The sequence below is a fragment of the Miscanthus floridulus genome, chromosome 12 (genome assembly GCF_019320115.1).
Source record: "Miscanthus floridulus cultivar M001 chromosome 12, ASM1932011v1, whole genome shotgun sequence".
In the NCBI taxonomy this organism is placed as follows: domain Eukaryota; kingdom Viridiplantae; phylum Streptophyta; class Magnoliopsida; order Poales; family Poaceae; genus Miscanthus; species Miscanthus floridulus.
Window position 1 is genome coordinate 46,178,488 of NC_089591.1, and position 7,475 is coordinate 46,185,962.

Below are 7,475 nucleotides of genomic sequence, written 5' to 3' on the forward strand. Positions count from 1 at the left end.
TCTGTGGTGATGGTGGCCATGGCATTCGATCGATCCACCAAAATCCAATTAGAGAAGGAGAATTATTGGATCGATTGCCGGTTGAATTAGGGATTTTGGGTTCTCTTGTTTTCATATGACCGTCTGCAGTAGCACTGAGAAATTTTGGTTTACTATTATGGATCCTCAAAGGTTAACTTGACTAAAATGCCTTCTTTAGAGTGAGCTTTGCTGGAATGTCATTATAAGGCCAACACACTAACATGAATTTTAAGGACTTTATAAAACATCTTGTGAAATCTAAAATTTGTGGGCACCTAACCTGCCATTTCTGTCCTTGTGTTTCACCTTATCTAGTCGAGAGGAGCTTTAGGTGTCGTTATGTTGTCACATTCCCATTCTAATGTGCGTTGAGAGGGAGTGAACGGACCCTATCCCATTGCCGGTGCCGCCCATGGTCATCCCTCGATGACCCCCTTCGTCTTCGCACTGGCACCCTTCCTCTGCCTCAAGCCCTAGACTCGAGTCGTCCTCCCCCGTTTGACTCTGCCCCACCACACCACTATTCTTTGCCCACCATAACATGACAGCACCTCCAGGAGCCAACCGACCTCCCTCGCTCGAAGTCCCCCAACCTTGCCCGAAATGCACTAGGGCTTGGGGGCAAGAGCTCGCCCTCTCCGTGCTAGAGGTCCGAGTCTGCCCATTCGATTGTGTAGCGTGGACGTCCCAATCTTCCTAGCCTCTCTCGCGCTAGATCCCATCGACCCTCTTGCGCTGGAGGTTGCTTGCCTACGTGTACGGGAGGGAAGGGAGCCAAAATGACACTTCATGTCGGCAATGTGGGATGAAGTTGTCCACACTTTTATGAGGTATGGGGATGCTCCAAATCTCTCAGAAATATCCCTTGCTGGGGATGATCATGTCCCTTCTTTCCTGCAACCAAACACCATAAAAAAGGTTCGCCCCGTCCTCTTCTACCGCATCCCTCCAACCAAACACACTCTTCCATATCCAAATGCTCTTGACTTAAACTCCCATCAAGTTGCATGTCTTAGAACCTTTATGATATATCAGTTTAATTGCAATCCACTGCATATACATGTGTTGGTTTGTATGTTTTGATCATGGGGTAAAAGTATTTGACTAAAACTCGAACCAACCCATTGAGTTTGAGTATATTGACTAGTCTATGGTCCAGTTGGTCCAGACATATTGGCTAGTGGCCTGCCCAAGCTCAACATTCTCCGGATCAGAAGGCATCAAAGCAAGGCCCACGAAATCTGATAGGCCCACATGCTTGCTGACACAGTGACACGCAACGCCTTGGATGACCGACCGAGACGGCCACCGCCAGTCTCGCCGTGTCCGGTTCCGACCGCCGGCCACCGCCAGCTCCGAAACCATGAAGCCGGAGGACCGAGACGGCAAGACGGAGACAGGGGAGCCCTCTCAGGTTCGGCGACCTAGAGCTCCGCTCGTGCGTTCCTGGAGCGAGGGCAGAACGGGGCGGCGGCCGCTACAGCTCGCGCGAGAGGGGGGCGGGGACGTCGAGGCCTCGATGGCTCGATGGTCCGCGGCCTCTGCTCCGCGTATTCGCATAGAGAAGGCGTATGCTGGGCTGGTTCTGTGAGTGTTCTCTCTTGCCCGTAGAACATGCAGTGACTAGTGTGATTTTTTTTTAAAGTGATATGTTTATCCTCTGACGCCGGTGGCAAACTATTGGCTGGGCATCGAACACTGAGGTAACACGAAGGGTTTGATGGAAACATGTGAATTTTGCAACAAAAAAGTTCATAATACGTAAAGAAATTCATACAAACACTGACTCTACTTAAATATATCCAGTATATTTAACTTCCGGTCTTCAGTCTAAATCTTTATTCTTAAACTGCATGTATATTTATTTTTATAATCCTCAATGGATGTACATAATCCAAATTCCATAAATTCAGTATTGCTACTACCAATTTTCATAGTTCAGGAAGCTACTATGGGAATAAATTTTAGTACTGCTGAAGATAATTAGGAGGGGGGCAAACTTTCTTCAGCGGATCAGTAGCATATGTTGAGTAATGTGCTGAAAATTTTTGCTGATGCAAATTGGCAGCAGATAAATTGCTATGTATCTGCCTTCGAGCTGTGCTGATCATCTCCCGCACAGCACCTCCTCTTGCATGGTTGTGCTGCTGCAGCTCGTGTCCACAGCTGATGGAGCAAGGAGGTGGTGATGAAATTGAGTTTTAAGCAGCCTAGGTCATTGGTGGTTGGACACTGCATAAGATGTAGGGTATGGAGGACAGGAAATGAATCAAAATAAGCCTTCTTTAGGTGAACAGTGGCTCGGCATGCTGTATGCTTATATATATATCTAGCACATACATTATAGTTTGCTTATGTGCAAAAAATTTTGGTATTAGATGAATGCCCTTGAATCAAGGCAGGTCCCCCCCCCCCCTCTCTGACACTTTGGATTTCAGTTCACGATGGAGGTTACTGGTCATGTTCATCAAGGATGTGGCTTAGGTTGAATCACCACACTGTTCTGCCAGTAGTGTTAAAGTTTTTTTTAACCTAATTGGAATTAGGATCCCATTCTTGGGCAATTTTAATGTCTACATTAGTGAGCTATTGCACATTACTCATGACATATAAGCTCTCCCTTGTGTTTTTTAAATAACTGGCATGAGATTGGCCAATTTCTTTAGATAGAGAAGCAAATACCTTGTGTGAATTGCAAAGCCAAGATACTACTACCAACCAGAGTATGGATTATATTTTTGTTTTATTTGCCAACAATGATTGTGCTAATCCCATTGGAAAAGCACTGAAAAAAAAGTCTTGACTCGACCCCTTAGTGTAGAAAGGATGATTGCACAGGCTTTCCTCAATGTTTCCATGGACAATGTTCTTAGGTTCTTTGTTTCCTTTCCTCACAACATGTGTTCATGTATGCATGTGTTTTGTTTTATCTACTGAAACAGTCAATGTAAGCCTAAAGGAAGGGGAAGGAGAAACTAAGAACAATAGGCATGGGAGGCATTGGGAAAGAACAAATCTGAACCCCTAGTTCCAGAACTACAGAAGAGAAGAAAAATGCGTGCCTTCCCCAATATTCCCATGCGCACTGCTCTTAGACACCAGTTTCTTCCCCTTCCCAACTTACTTTTAAGACCCCAGTTCCTGAGCCTACACATGTGTATATTTTTTGAGGCAACTACACATGTGTATATTTTATTCTTCACTAGAACATCGTTAGGAGCCAAAGGAAGAGGAAGGAGCACCTAAGAACAATAGGAATGGGAGGCACCAGGAAAGCAATGAGACAAATGCCCACTTCCAATTTTGGAGGTGCAACCAGCTGATAGCTCATGCTTTCCTCCATGTTCCCATTCCCACTGCTCTTAGACAGACTCTTTCTTCCTCTTCCTTGCTTGCCTGGGTCTATTAGACAACTCGATAAGAAGCTGAACTTTTGTATGTATATACAATGCCTAAAGCATTCAGATGCTATATATAATACCTGTGGTGCAGTGGTCTACTGTTCTTGTGACTTAAGAGTGAAAGCAGTGGGTACACCTACTCCATGGCACATCATCATTCCTATCATTCAATGAAAGTGTATAGGACATATTTTCCATATGCACATCTAATAGGTCAGCAGGCAAGTCCTGGTTTGGAGAGAGGCATTACAACATCGGAAAGAAAAAGGGGACTATGATTTAGTTTAGTTTTTTTTAAAGAAGGTTGGTGTATGGAGAAGGGCGGGCCTGGTGCAAGCGGTAGAGTCTTACCGCCTGTGACCGGAAGGTCCCGGGTTCGAGTCGCGGTCTCCTCGCATTGCACAGGCGAGGGTAAGGCTTGCCACTAACACCCTTCCCCAGACCCCGCACAGAGCGGGAGCTCTCTGCACTGGGTACGCCCTTTTTTAAGGTTGGTGTATGGAGCTGAAGATTGCTAGAACCAAGAAAAAAAATAATTTAGAATGAATGTTCTTCACTGTGCAATATATGTGGGCATGATATTATCCCATGGGCTTATGAATAGTCTAGGAACATGTAAGCGATGATTTACCATGTAAGTTTAAACTGTAAGAGTTTGGGAATACAAAGAATTTAAACTTTCTTGTTCTGTTTTTGTGTGTCACTGTGTGTTGACTCATTTGGTAATGTGTGTTAACAAGGGCTCTCTGTCAATGAAGAACTTAATTTTCATGCACTTCTCACCATGTGCATCAGTATATAGTTTTACTGAATCTGGATGTTCTTTCTGTTCTCATTTTTATTTTGTGGACGTATTATGCATACGTTGTTTGATCTACCTTGTATGAGATGGTAGACATCATATCAAAGTATATGTGCGTGTTAGTTTTAAACTTCCCAGATTTGAGATATTTATCTAAGTACGTGTCGCTGCCTTTGAATCCATCAGATGGGCATCAAATCTGACTATAGTCCACAAACCAATCTTCATATGAACCAAAGAGTCACAAACACCAACTTGTATTAAAAGTACGAGGTAACTTACATATAGAAAAATAGGTATATTGATTGATACATTAGTTGATTCGACTTTTTTCCCTATACTAGTGCATGTACCAATGTACCATTGTGTTAAAAAAATATACTAGTGCATGTACCTTCGGCAGAATGCAACAGCCAAAGGCGCATACAACTATACAGCCTTACCTTTGACTTAGGTTGAATCTCTGAAAAATTCTAAAACTATTGTTAAATTAACTGACATAGTTAGGAACCAATTCCTGGTAAATTTGATGCTTACATAGTTACATCTAGTTGGTTATTTAATTTTACGTTAGTCATATGCTGTAAATTAAACCATACCTTGACTAACTGAAACCATGTAGTTTATCTCTTGTGTTCTATTTGTCAACAATGAGCCAGAAGGTGGGGAGAAAACAGAGGAGCACCTAAGAACACTAGTCATGAGATGCATCTGAAAAGTACTGAAACAAATATTGGCGTTAATTAATATTGTTATAGGCTTCCCTCCACGTTTCTAGTGCATGTGTTCTTAGGTTCTTTGTTCTTCTTTTTGATCTATGTTAATGAACTCTGTTTCTAAACCTCTGTATGCATTTGTTGTGTTAATCTACTAAAACAGTTGCGTAAGCCAAAAGGAAGGGGAAGGAGTAACTAAGAACAATAGGCATGGGAGGCATCGGGAAATACTAAACTAATCTCCACCCCTAGTTGTAGAGGTAAAGAAAAGTTTGGCTTTCCTCCATGTTCCCATGCCCACTGCTCTTAGACACTCGTTTCTTCCTCTTCCTGACTCTCAAGGCCTCACAATCTAAACTTATATGTGAGTGTATACTGTTTTCTTCACTAGCACTAATTTCACAGGCCAAAGGAAGAGGAAGGAGCACCTAAGAACCATAGGAATGAGAGGCAACAGGAAAACATTCAGAAAATACATAGTTCATGCTTTCCTTCATGTTCCCATTCCCACTGCTCTTAGACATTCTCTTTCTTCCACTTTCTTGGTTACCCACTCAAGATCTCATCATTCAATTCTTCACTTTGGCATTTGTTTCCTTGACTGGAACAATTTTGCAGGCCAAAGGAAGAGGAAGGAGCACCAAAGAACTGTAGGAATGGGAGGCATCAGGAAAACACTGAGACAAATGTCTGTATCCAATAGTTTTCATTTTTTCCTCCATGTTCCCATTCCCACCGCTCTTAGATATTCTCTTTCTTCCTCTTCCTGGCTTACTGGCCTAGTACAGCAAGAACAGAAAGACTGAACTGATGAAGGCTATGGTATTCTGTGGTATATATAAGGTCTCAGTACTTCAGACCATACAAAATCCTTGTGAGGGGAAATAAGTGTATGCACCTACTTGCTACAGCATGGTACACTGCTGCGCATTCTATTCAATGAAAGTGGGCCTGGAAGCATCTATTGGTAAAATGATAGGTGACACATTTGTAGACAGGGGATTATTATATGGTAGAATAGCCATTTTGGTCCCTCAACTATTACTTAAGGCTCTGTTTCGTCCCTGAACTTTCAAAACGGCCGTTTTAGTCCTCAAACTCTATTTTTAGGCTCAATTTCATCCTATGACTATGAAGATGGTCGTTTTAGTCCTCAAACTTTGCATTTTGGGCTCAATTTCATTTATAAACTATCAAAGTGTATTTTGTTCTTTAAACTTTTATTTTTAACTCAACTTTGTCTACGTTCTACGTGGAACGCTACAATGTTGCACCTGGTTAGCTCCAACACCACTAGCGATTGGAGATAGGAAAACAATATTCATCCAAAAACTCTTTCGTGGCCATTAATAATTCCAAGCTATTATTTTTAGTGTTACCTTATAATGGTACCATTTATATATATCTGACTAAATGATATTTGTGGGAGCAATTACAGTTGCATCGAACACTATTTATTCTTTAAGAATACATGGATATATTGAAACAATAGCAGATCTATAATTTTGATAATTTATGGATGAAATTGTGCCTAAAATATAAAGTTTTCTTTTTGAATAGATAAAATTGAGTTGAAAATAAAAGTTAAATGCACTTTGATAGTTTATGGATGAAATTGAGCCCAAAATGCAAGGTTTGAGGACTGAAACGATCATCTTCATAGTTGTAGGATGAAATTGAGCCTGAAACTAAAGTTTGAGGACCTAAACGGCCATTTTGAAAGTTTAGGGATGAAATTGAGCCTCGAGTAATAGTTGAGGGACCAAAATGACTATTGTGCCATTATTATATCTTATTCCTTGATATTTCTAGAAGGCCAACAGCTAATCAATGCAACTACAGCACAGGGGAAAAACAAATTGTGATTCATTCATGTTTTCAAAGAATGAGAGATCAGTGCATGCGATTGAAGATCATTAGAAACATGACATTACTAACTTAGCACTAGTAGCGCTCTATGCGATATATGCCAGCTTGATATGATCCCATGAGGTCACGAATATCAGAGGAGTTCACATATGCAAGAAAAACACATTTATCATGTTTTCATTAAGTGTGCACCAAAATGACAGGCCAATTGAAATTTGTACAAAGTAACAAAGAAAAAGCAAACTTTGAACCAGATCATTACTTTCACAATTGGTGTCATAAACACAAATACATTGTCACTAACTGATGATCACAATCTCCTAGAAGACTAATTTTCTACTCTTACATGTATTCTTCTTGAAGCATGAAGGTATTGATTTCAGCCTGATGCGTGTATGTTAAGTCTCACTGTTATGCACTGCCTTGATATTGGTTCATATCATCATATACCTGCCAATCAGAAAAGTAACATGTACATCAGAATATGAGACAAACTGCATCCTAATCATTTTATATCAACTGAACTTTTTTTCTTGTTATGTTTCTATCTGTCGTCTCTCAACAATTGCAGAAGGCGTGAGTCAAAATGGGGCCTGAGTAACAAAGGACAACTTTCATGTGCACCTCACCATTATCATTTTACGTGTTTTTTGAGGAAACTGGAGG

General features: G+C 41.2%; 1 long non-coding RNA gene across 2 annotated transcripts; it reads left to right on the forward strand.

The window, feature by feature from the left end:
- Positions 1-1,232: 1,232 nt before the first annotated feature.
- LOC136498653 (uncharacterized) lies at positions 1,233-4,862 on the forward strand. 2 transcript variants are annotated; one of them, XR_010769677.1, is made up of 3 exons: positions 1,233-1,608; positions 2,090-3,725; positions 3,913-4,862. It is a non-coding gene; the product is annotated as an uncharacterized lncRNA (long non-coding RNA). The 2 variants fall into 2 exon arrangements; XR_010769676.1 differs by lacking the exon at positions 3,913-4,862 and having other exon boundaries at positions 2,090-3,911.
- The last annotated feature ends 2,613 nt before the right edge of the window (positions 4,863-7,475 follow it).